Raw genomic sequence first — 12,742 nt, forward strand, 5'->3', positions numbered from 1 at the left:
GAGACTAATTTCCATTAAAAATATATATATATACCCTGTTGGCTGCAATATGCTCTCCCAATGTGCCATTTATTTTGTATGGGAGAAAAATGTTTTATATCCTTATTTTACGTTCTAAATGTCTAAGTAATAAGATATCTAAACAGAAATATAATTGATCTTTCACATAAGTGCAGTTAGAGAACTCTTTGTCCCTTTAAGATTGTTCAGAATAACATGTACTCTGTATATACTGCATGTCATTAGGGATGGGCATAGTTTTCAGGAATACAGTTAGGAGAGGACACACATTTTCAGTATGAACCCATAAAGAGTAAATCAAGAATTATTTTCAAATTTTGCCAATAGAGAATACTAATCACCTGTGAATACACCCTAAATCAGGCATCTCATTAAAGGGACGTGAACCCTTTTTTTCTTTCACGATTAAGATAGAGCATATAGTTTTAAAAAGTTTTCCAATTTGTTGAAAAGCATACTTAGGTAGGCTCAGGAGCTGGGAACCAGCAGCCGATTGCTGGCTGCACATACAGTATAAGCCATTGGCTTACCTATGTGTTCAGCTAGTTCCCAGTAGTGCATGGCTGCTCCTTCAATAAAGGATACCAGGGGAATGAAGCAAAATTGATAACATAATTAAATTGCAAAGTTGTTTAACCCCTTAACGACCGAGGACGTGCCAGACACGCCCTACAAAAAGTGGCACGTCTTCTGGCGTTTCAAGCGCTGGAAGTGATTGTGATCGCTTCCAGGGTATTGCAGCGATGCCTCAATATTGAGGCATCGTGCAATACCCTTTTTAAGCACACCGATGCAGAGAGGGCCAATCTGTGGCCCTCTGCATCGGCCAGCGATGGTGCCAATCGTTGGTGGGTGGGATACGAGGGAGGCAGTGGGCGGTCCATCGCTGGAGCAGTTCCTGTTCCATCAGTGCGCAGCAGATGTCGGGAGTGTGCGAGTGGGGTGCACGCGCTACACAACTTTAAAGGCAGGAGAGAGAGGGAAATAAATGTTGGGAATAGAATCTGGGAGGGAGTAGGGGAGCTACACTACACACAAAAAAAATTGGATTTATTTTTTTATGGCAAAAAAAAAAAAAAAAAGCATAGAATTAAGCAAATAGGTAGAGGGGGAGGGTTAGAAAACTGTTTAGGGGGGCGGTATCCAACACTGCAGTATGTATGTATGTATGTATGTATATATATGATCTCTGATGAAGCGCATGTGAGCATGCGCGACACGCGTCAGATCTAGCACCCCTTGCACACCTGTGTTAGTGCTACTCACCTTGTATATCTAATAAAGTCACCTGGCTTCAAGTTCCTGAGTCTTCACTTTCTTCCTTGTATTTTATATATATATATATATATATATATATATATATATATATATATATATATATATATATATATATATATATATATATATATATATATATATATATATATATATATACACACACATTTTTTTTTATTTTTTTTTTTATTGAAGTCAAAAACAAATACAGAGTTTAGGATATGTCTCAAAACAATCACGAGACAATGTGTACAGAGTATACTTAGGAGACAATGTATTCTAGTATCTCAAACATTTCCATAAAATGTGGGCTATCACTTAAAGAGACTTCAGTTTTGTTTTAGAGTATAACAAATGTAATATAAGCAAAAATGGTCCTCTCCTAGCTATATACAAAGAGAAGTAAGGTAGCCATTCAGATAAGGGTAAGACTAGGGAGGATGTAACTCTATAGATATATGGGGAAGGGGGATGCAGCGGGCAAGAGCCGCTCAAAATATAATAGGGGGGGTGGGGGGGGGAGGCGGAGGGCAGAGTCAGTAAGTATGTCCTCACCAGGGACAAGTTTAAGTGGGATTAGAGCATTATTACTTAATATAAACAAAATCACACTCATCTAAACCTTTGTATTCCTATAGAGGGAGCCTGGAAACATATAATATATTATCAAGTGGAGGGGGGACGTTAGAATAGTTGGGGCCTGGGGAACCTCTAGGTGAGCCCCTCTCCTAGGGGAGTGCCACCTATCGGCGATGCGGGAAAAAGGAGAAGGGATATGACCCGCAGGCATAAGTACCAGCGGGAAAGGGAGGAGAGAGGCTCAATCAAGACAACTATTATGTACTAGTAATGTGAACAAGAGCATAGATAAATTTGGGATGACAGTCGTATGGTCACAGAAAATGATAGCCAGTAACAAATATAAATATAACATAACATTTAGGCAAAAGAAAGGTCACGTACACCCATATAAACAATAATAACTATTGAACATAATATAGAGCAGGTTTTGAACTTGTTACCCAATTGCTGTTAATAATTTATGAATTAGTATGTTGCTGGCAGTAGAAATAACTCCCCTTAAGATGTCCCAGCTAAGTGAACCGTATATTAATAATTTCAACACATGTACCAAGTGTACTATGCAGTAAGAAAAATTATTGAGAGGGGGAAATCATTAGACATTTTCTGTATTAGTTAATTAGCTGGTATACTAGGTTAGGCATTAATAGCCCGTTAAACAGAAGAAGCTATTTTGCAAGACATCTAGGGGCTAATAAAAAGATGTGAGGGACTCACTGAGAGAACGAGGAGATATGTACTGTATGGATCAGGCAACAGAGTCGTTATTATTACATGTGCACATATAAAACTTAATTCTGTGTTGCTTTCTTTCAGGTTAGAGACAATAAAGCACTAAGAGAACATGGCATATATAAATTTAGCTAAAGGTAGTTCAAACCTAAGTAAGAAGTAGTGAAACCTGACCGCAAAAGATAAGCCCAGTAGCATGCATTGCCTATATTTACCACAATGTTATCTTTAGGGATATACATACTTCGTTAGAATGCAACTGGAATAGAGTGTCACCCATATAAGGACTTGCGCCCAGGTGTATATACACATATAGGTACACAAATAAAGTAATAGTCATCACGTAGGCTGCTTTCTCTAAAACAAGTTTTCTCTGTGAAAAAAATCACAAAAAGACAAAGGCGCCTCCTAGTGTAATACAGTTGGTGAAAGAGATTTGATAGGTAATCAAAAAGGTACTCACAAGTGGAGCAGCACCCAATTGTGCTAAATCAAACAGACTGGGATCTCACAGTGTCCCAGCTCACTGACACTGCAAGGAAACTGGTTTCTCCAATGTCTTGCCGGACTGACAGAGCTCAGACTCTCACAAAGAGGTTTACATAAAACCAAATTTTATTAATAAAATAAAAATCTCAGTGTCTCATGACACTAGATATTAAAAGAACAAGCAACGCGTTTCTCAGACTGCTGTCTGTTTCATCAGGCTGATGAAACAGACAGCAGTCTGAGAAACGCGTTGCTTGTTCTTTTAATATCTAGTGTCATGAGACACTGAGATTTTTATTTTATTAATAAAATTTGGTTTTATGTAAACCTCTTTGTGAGAGTCTGAGCTCTGTCAGTCCGGCAAGACATTGGAGAAACCAGTTTCCTTGCAGTGTCAGTGAGCTGGGACACTGTGAGATCCCAGTCTGTTTGATTTAGCACAATTGGGTGCTGCTCCACTTGTGAGTACCTTTTTGATTACCTATCAAATCTCTTTCACCAACTGTATTACACTAGGAGGCGCCTTTGTCTTTTTGTGATTTTTTTCACAGAGAAAACTTGCTCTTAGATCCTGATTTCCCTGACAAAGCAGCTGACTCCAGTCATCATCTGTGTTCCTGATCATTGATCATCCTGGTATTTGATCACATTCATCATTTGGGACTATACCCACCCCAATTGGGACATTTACCATCTATATAACATTGCAGAAGAAGACAGCATTTCCAGATAAGAACCTTTCAGGAATTTCTTATTACTGTATTTGTTATTATTTGTGTTGTATCCTATGTTTCTCATAGTCCCATATTTATAAGAATTGTTTCACTTTTGTTTACATTATTCCGTATAGTATATTTTATTATAGTTATTATATGTAATATATTGTTCTCTTCTCTCTTAGCCTATTTACATAATAATCATATAAGGTCCTGTGCGCCCCCTAGTAGTAACACACCCTTAGTGTTACTGATTGTTTCTTTCTCTAAAACATATAAAGATACACAACATAGTCTGTCACTAAAAACTAAGTAGATAAAACAAGAAAACCCACACTCATAAACAAAAGTGCATTAAACTATACCATGATAGGTCCATACAAACATACAAAATGCTCAGGAATTTAACTTATTAGATTAGATGGGGGATATGGGAATATGGCGCTAGACCATGCATCTAGTGTGGAATCATATAGGCAGTATTGTGTTACTGAGTTTCCGGGGAGTATATGTAGGGATATGAGGTATATCATAAAGCTGGGAGAGCCTGAATGTAACATCTTAAGTCTAGGTGTGCTAGTAAACATCATACCAAAAATATAACAGGGAACATGTGGCAGAACAAAATGACAGTAGAAAGAAAACGTTTTATAAGGAGAATTAGGGATTTCAAAATATTGGGGGCTAAAGTTTCTCTTGTACCGTGACATGTCCCACCGTTTCACCCAATGCCCACCAACTTGTGAGAGGTGCAGCGTTAGTAATAACATGACATTAACTTATACAACTACAATTTTATCTTTAACAGTCTACATATCAAGGCATTGGCAGGAGTCTATAGTTGTGAGATTAGCAGGTGAGAGTCTCCATTACGTTGGTAAATTAACTCTCATACATTGCAGTGGACTCCGCTGTTTTAACCCACTCCATTCCTGTGGGGGATGTGCGTAGCGTTAGTATTGCTGCTATAATAGTAAACCCTGCATTGTGCCCAAATATCTGCATCATCTGCACAAAAGTAAGCCTGAGAGTCAATATTAGGGCATGTGGAGTATAAGGATTTCTCAGCTAGAGAAGTATGTCCCAAGTACTGCGCAATAATTGCGCCATCAGTGTATAGCGATGACAAATACTCAGGCCTCCGGACTTGACCCTGTGAAAGTTGCGACCGTGTAAGTTCAAGAGCTCCCCTATACCAATCATGTAACTCACCGTCGCCAGAAAGCCAGGGAGATATCCTCATATCATATAGGCGGAATGTGGGCCTAGGTGATTGCTCGGGCTCAGTACTCTGTGATGGCCGTTCCGGTGCCTCAGCAGTGTGCACTGTGATAGTCGTGCGGCTTATGGGGTGCAGGTCATACCTGCTCTGCTCACTATTGGTATGAGGTCGCGGGAGCTGGTAGGGCTTTAGCGTTGGACATGCTAGAGGTAATACCCTCAGCGCGTCTCTGGGTCCTTGATTAAGTGGCGCGTCACTGGCAGATGCCCTCATTGCAGATCCCAATGTGTTAGAAAGATCGGAGAAACAGCTAGCCATCCGACAGCCGAGGTCCTGTAATAAGTCACACAGAAGCTCCCTCTCTGTCAAAGGGACATTCTGAGTAGTTGTCCTACAGGTATTAGAGCTGCAAGCTGTTGAGTAGAGCCCACATGGTTTGCTTCTTTCGGCGTGGCGGGTCCCTCCTGAAAGGGTTACTAAATCTCGATTTTGCAGCATAATTTTTTTCTGGATAACAAATCCTGCAAACAAATGCTAAATGGCGATAAGTCTCATATAAATCTAGCTGAATTATCAGTTAAATATAGTTATTTCGATTAGTAAGGCCGGGAGCTCTAGGAATATGCGTCTGATTGTTTCGGCTTCTGGCTCCGCCCCCCTATATAACATTTTTATTTTTAAAAAAAGCCTTTTATTTTAGTACTGGCAGTGACAATTGTGAGGTGGGGGAGGGAAGAGAGCTGTTTGAGGGGAGTCAGGGAGGGATCAGGGGGTGGGATGTGTCAGGTGGGAGGCTGATCTCTATAATAAAGCTAATATTAACCCTACAAGCTACCTAATTAACGCCTTCACTTCTGGGCATAATACACGTGTGATGCGCAGCGGCATTTAGCAGCCTTCTAATTACCAAAAAGTAACGCCAAAGCCATAAATGTCTGCTATTTCTGAACAAAGGGGATCCCAGAGAAGCATTTACAACCATTTGTGCCATAATTGCACAAGCTGTTTGTAAATAATTTCAGTGAGAAACCTAAGTTTGTGAAAAAGTGAACGATTTTTTATTTTTTTTATTTGATCGCATTTGGCGGTGAAATGGTGGCAGGAAATATACAAAAATGGGCCTAGATCAATACTTTGGGTTGTCTACTAAACAAAATATATACATGTCATGGGATATTCAGGGATTTCTGACAGATATCAGTGTTACAATGTAACTATCACTAATTTTAAAAAAAAAAAAAAAAAAAAAAAAAAAAGTGGTTTGGAAATAGAAAAGTGCTACTTGTACTTATTGCCCTATAACTTGCAAAAAAATCAAAGAACATGTTAACATTGGGTATTTCGAAACTCAGGACAAAATTTAGAAACTATTTAGCATGGGTGTTTTTTTTTGGTTGTAGATGTGTAAAAAATGTGTGGGTCAAAGTTAGAAAAAAAGTGTTTTTTTCCATTATATTTTATATATTTTTTTTTAGAGTAAATGATATGATGAAAACAATGGTATATTTAGAAAGTCCATTTAATGGCAAGAAAAACTGTATATAATGTGTGTGGGTACAGTAAATGAGTAAGAGGAAAATTACAGCTAAACACAAACACCACAGAAATGTAAAAATAGTCCTGGTCCTTAACAGTAAGAAAATTGAAAAATGGTCTGGTCAGTAAGGGGTCAAAATGCATGTTGGATCTGAATCGTAAATGAAAATTATAATATTTCATGTCCCTTTAATCCCCCAAACCCAAATCTACAACACTGGACTACTATGCATGAAAAATGTATGGCCACAATGACATTTAAAGACACATTCCATATGTATTATGTAATCCATTATTAAAGGGATAGAAAGATAAAAAATGAAAAAATGTACATGGCTGCACTATACTTCCATTAGCAGAAAATGCTTCTAGTAAATGTTATTACTGTTTTTCCTGCAGCATACGCACATATGCTGTAAGGGCTCATGCACTAGTATTTAAATACCGCACCTTAGAGAGTCAGCAGTGACTTGTATGACACAAATCACATCTTCAGATGCAATACACACTGTCCGCTCTCTGAGAAGGTGAGGCATTTGAATATTGGTGCACAGACCCTCACAGGATGTGCATATAGCAATGAAAAACAGTAATAACGTTTACTAGAGGCATTTTAACTAATGGAAGCATATTGCAAAATTATTATATTTAAAATTGAAATGCATTCCTACACATTTCAATATTGACCTTTCTACACCTTTAAATTGTCAGCAATAATGCTTACTTATAAGACAGTCATGAGTTAAATGTATATGCATAGGTGGCGTGTTCATAGTTTTCTAAAATGATATTATTCATTTTTACATAGTATATATATTGCAGCGTCTAATCTAAATCCTGGACTAATGCATATTGTCTTACTATATCTGGCAACCAACTGCTATACAAAAAGAGTTGGGTATAAATGTCTGTCAATGTTTTATATCAATGCATCAAAACAAAATTGAAAAAAAGCAACAAAAAAATAAAAATAAACATTAACCAAGCTTTGAATGACATTTCACCTGCAGTTTTGTTTTAATATACTTTCAGATAACATTTATTTTTAAACTTGGTAGTAAACATAACATGTTCCTGATTGGGTGACAGCTGTGTAGGTGTCTTTACTTCACAATGAAAAACGGTAGACTTTGTAGATTAGTGAATAAACTTCAATCCTTGACAAATCAGTATTTAGTCAGCTTCAAAATATGTAGCACATTACAAAAATATTTTTTGAAATATAGTTTTCTAACCTTGTTTAATTTTTGTTTAATTTGCTCTGTACTGAATGAAGATACTAAATCTCCGTATTTTGTTTTTTAATAGCAGTTTCATTCATAAAATGTTATTGTAGATGGGCAAATTCATTATTTATTTACTTACATCTAGAAGTTGTATTATCCCCCTTCTGGCTGCCCTTTACAAAATTGCTTTTCCCCCCCCTTTGAGGGGACGTTTTAAACTCTTAGCCAATCAACATTCTAGCCATACAAAAAAAACAAGGCATTGCAGAACTACTCATGCTCTCTGATCTCTCTGAGAAACAATAACGTTTTAGTAAAGGGCGGCCGGAGTGGGGGTTAATTAAACTTCCAGATGTAAATCAATAACAGGAATTTGCGCATCTACAATCTTACAAATTAAACGGTTATTAAAAAAACAGATTCTGGACCTTCTTTCAGTACAGAGCAAATTTACCATCACTTTAAAAGGAACATGAAACCCCAACATTTCTTTCATGATTTGGAAATTAGCTTAATTCTCTTGTTATCCTTTGCAGAAGAAACAACATTGCACTACTGGCAGCTAGATAAACACATCTAGTTAACCAATAACAAAAGTCAAATTTGTGCAGGCACCAATCGGCAGCTAGCTAGACTAGTGTAGGATGTGTGCGTATTCTTTACCAAGAGAATGAAGCACATTTGAGAATAGAAATACATTTGAAACTATCTTAAAGGGATATTCCAGCCAAAATTGGAAACCACATGGGTGCATTTCGGTATTGAACAGAAGAAATTTTGTAATATACACGCATTAGCAAAAATGCTTCTAATAAATACACTTTTGAAACAGCTATAGCTTTTAAGTATGCACCGTGCACCAGCATTTTAAACACAGCACTTGCTCAGTTAGCCTAAAGTGCTTGTACCATCAGGTAATGACTTAATTTGGTAATGGCTGACATGATACAAGCCCCGCTGATGATCTGAGCAGCTGCATTATTTAACATGTGGGTGCAGTGACAATATCTAGCTATGCTTCACATGCACGTGCTGAGAAAAATGTTAACACTAAAACAGTGATAACGTTTACTAGAAGTATTTTTGCCAATACATGTATATTACAAATATGTTTTTATTTAAAGATCTAACAAATCTATGTGCATTTAAATTGACTGGAATGTCCCTTTAAGGATTACATGCTATATCTGAATCATGCAAGTTTAATTTTGACTTTCCTATCCTTTTAAGTATACAGTATATGTAATGTATGTGTATAGTGCACTAAGTGCATTTACAACACTGCAACTTGAATTGATTACATGTTATTGTGCTCCTGATAGAACACCATTGATAAATGTTAGGTGATAAAAAAGTAAAATCAGCAACATGTTCATAAGAAGTAAGAACAATATTGCTACCCATGACATAAAATTACACTTTGTCACTGTGTTGAAAATCATGGGGTTTTTTTTAAGATTATGGGGTATATCCCAGTCCATCCATAGATCTGTAGGTGTTGCCCTTACCAGCCAGTGAGCAACCTGTGCCAAATGATGATTTAATAACATTTTAACAAATAAATGTATTAATTAGAGCATATTATTTTCGCATTAGCGTCCGTAGCTAAAGTGCTGCTTAGAATCTGCAACATAATCACAGAGCCTGAGCTGGAGACAGACAATAAGCAAATCTGTAGCAGCATACGCATGTATCCTCCAATCACTGGCTGTGTCCTGCTTAAGAGCTGCAATGTGAGAAACTTTTTTTTTTTTTAATACGTTTATATTTACTTTGTGTGCATAGTAATTTTGCTTTTTATTTTCAAATATAATTAGTTAATAATAATAATGAGCTTATTAAATTATGACAAAGTGAAATTAATTCAAAATGCTGGCTCTATGCATAAAGATTATCTAATAGTATCTAATATTTATAGGTTACTTATTTTATTTTTATTATAAAGACATTATTGGCTGATTCCTAGGTATGCTCTATTTATTATACTGCACATACTGTATATGACTCTCCCACACCCGACTGCTGTGAGTACCTAGTGGATAACGAAATCAAGTTCAAGGTACAATCGATGTATTTATAGAAAAATTGTCCCCCATAGCCTAAATTAAAGTGTTTATTACCAGGCAGACGTCACCTACCTACAACAGACGAGCTACTGTCACCGACCGAATACCAGCACTCACTGAGTGAACTGACACGCTGTACACTTCCCCGCCTACAGCGAAGTCACGTTACCCGCCATTAGCCAATCACCTCAGGTGAAAGCATAAACCAAGCCTCTATTTCACAATATTAGAAAGTACGAACTCGAAGACGAGGCGTGGAACGCACACACTGTAAAGGCGAAATAACTTATTTATTACGCCTTGAGCTCGCTGCACAAATACTGTAATACAAACATGTTGTGACTCTTGGCATAAATAAATACGCGATTTTGTCTTTTTATGTTTGTATTAGATTCAAACTGATTTTATCTGATAAAACCGGTCGCCACAACTTCATATGACTATAGTTAGACATAAATATATCATGCGGAATTGTGTTCTAAAACGGTCAGGAAGATAGGAACAATATTGTATAGAACATGGCACCAATATGGGAGCATAATCTACTCTCCCGTTTAGCTTTTGCAACACTGTTTCTTGCTTTGTTTATATTACTTGTGTTATTTAAAGGGACACTGAACCCAAATTTGTTTATTTTGTGATTCAGATAGAGCATGCAATTTTAAGCAACTTTCCAATTTAATCCTGTTATCAAATTTTCTTCATTCTCTTGGTATCTTTTTTGAAAAGCAAAGTTTAGATGCCGGACTATTTTTGGTGAACAACCTGGGTTGTTCTTGCTGATGGGTGGATAAATTCACCAACCAATAAACAAGAGCTGTCCAGGGTCCCAACCAAAAATTGTCTGGCTCCTTAGCTTAGATGCCTTCTTTTTCAAATAAAGATAGCAAGAGAACGAAAAATTGATAATAGGAGTAAATTAAAAAAGTTGCTTGAAATTGCCTGCTCTATCTGAATCACAGAAGAAAAACATTGAGTTCAGTGTCCCTTTAAAGGAAATGTAGCAACATTACTAGCTACAGTGTCAAATCGATCTGAGAAATACATAAAACCTGTTTTTTGTTTTTTTTTCATTTAAAGGGATATGAAACCCAATTTTAAGATACTTTTTAATTTACTCCTATTATACATTTTTCTTCGTTCTCTTGGGATCTTTATTTGAAAAAGCAGCACCTGGGTAGAGCTACATTTAGCCACCAATCAGCAAGCACTACCCAGGTGCTGAATAAAAAAAATGAGACAGCTCCTAAGCTTTACATTCCTGCTTTTAAACTAAAAAACCCAACAAAGCAAAGAAAAAAAAATATAATAGTAGTAAATTAGAAGGTTGCTTAAAATTGCATGCTCTATCTGAATCGTTAAAGAAAAAAATGTGTGTTTCATATCCCTTAAATGATTCAGATAGAGCAAACCATATTTAAAAATTACCAGTTTATTTCTATGTGCTTTGTTTTCTTGGTGTTATTTGTTAAAGAGCACACATAGGTGGGTAGCGTATGCGTCTCCAGAGCACTTATATGGCTTTTAACAATGATGTACAGTATTGAACACTAGGTGGCGTTAGTGTTTGCCAATGTATAACATTATCATTAGTATTCTTAGAAAATAGCTGCAATATTGTGCTTCCAATCCGTGCACTCTCCTGAGCCTATGACTGCTTTTTAACAAAGGAATCCGGATACCAATAGATTGAAGTCAATTTGATAATAGATGATATTTGGTAAAAAATCGTACACTATATCTGAAAAGTTGGATTTCATATCCGGATGGCAGGACATTCATCCCAGTTTTGCAGTCTAAGGATCAATCATTACTTCACTGTGTTCAGCCATATGTCAGAATTTTATAGTAAAATAGTATCAGTAACTATGTTAATGTTTTACGTTAGTGGTGGAAATAATTATAATAAATAATAATAAAAAAACCCCAATAATAATAAACCTACATTATTATTCAGAGTTGTCAATTATGACCGGTCCTCTCTTGTCTAACCTTTGTTTTAACCGGAGCAGTTTTCAAGCAGGACACTTCCTGACAAGCTGTTTCAGTATGAAGAAGGAGCAGTTTTGATGGCGGACACTTCCTGTGTCGGTTGTCTCAGCATGAAGAAGGAGCAGGTGTTGAACTGTCAGTTCCCCGTGTGGTACCCGAGATTCAAGAAACTCAGTATAAGAAGGTGCGTAGCTGGCAGCCTGTGCAGTCAGAGTGTTAGGTATAATACGGAAAGTAAAGAACATGTAGCTTTATGGAGCCTGTTTACTAAAACTAGTGAGTTTTTCTACAGCTATATGTGTAGGGAAACAACACAGGGACCGTAGAGCTCTCTCTTTTAGTATTTATATCCTATTAGAAGAGGTAGGGGTGCGTTATTTATATATATATATATATATATATATATATATATATATATATATATATATATAAATCTCATATATTCTGCACCTTTCTTTACAAATAAAGGTTTCAAAGCTTCTGTATAAAGGGAGATGTTTTAAACGCCACCTTTCTATTAAAGGGACACTGAACTCAACGTTTTTCTTTCATGATTCAGACAGAGCAGGCAATTTTAAGCAACTTTCTAATTTACTCCTATTATCAATTTTTCTTCATTCTCTTGCTAACTTTATTTGAAAAAGAAGGCATCTAAGCTTTTTTTTACGTTCAGACCTCTGGACAGCACTTTTTTTTTGGTGGATTAATTTATCCACCAATCAGCAAGGACAACCCAGGTTGTTCACCAAAAATGGGCCGGCATCTAAACTTACATTCTTGCATTTCAAATAAAGATACCAAGAGAATGAAGAAAATTTGATAATAGGAGTAAAATAGAAAGTTGCTTAAAATTTCATGCTCTATCTGAATCACGAAAGAAAAAAT

At 36.6% G+C, this 12,742-nt stretch overlaps 1 protein-coding gene across 1 annotated transcript in view; it reads right to left on the reverse strand.

Moving 5' to 3' along the window:
* Positions 1-10,004, reverse strand: part of LOC128662620 (ADP-sugar pyrophosphatase) — a 71,205-nt gene extending 61,201 nt beyond the window's left edge. The window contains exon 1 of the mRNA XM_053716472.1: positions 9,938-10,004. The gene's annotated coding sequence lies outside the window, so the exon portion shown is untranslated. The remainder of the gene's footprint in view (positions 1-9,937) is intronic.
* Positions 10,005-12,742: the final 2,738 nt, after the last annotated feature.

This window comes from Bombina bombina, chromosome 6, assembly GCF_027579735.1.
Source record: "Bombina bombina isolate aBomBom1 chromosome 6, aBomBom1.pri, whole genome shotgun sequence".
NCBI lineage: Eukaryota > Metazoa > Chordata > Amphibia > Anura > Bombinatoridae > Bombina > Bombina bombina.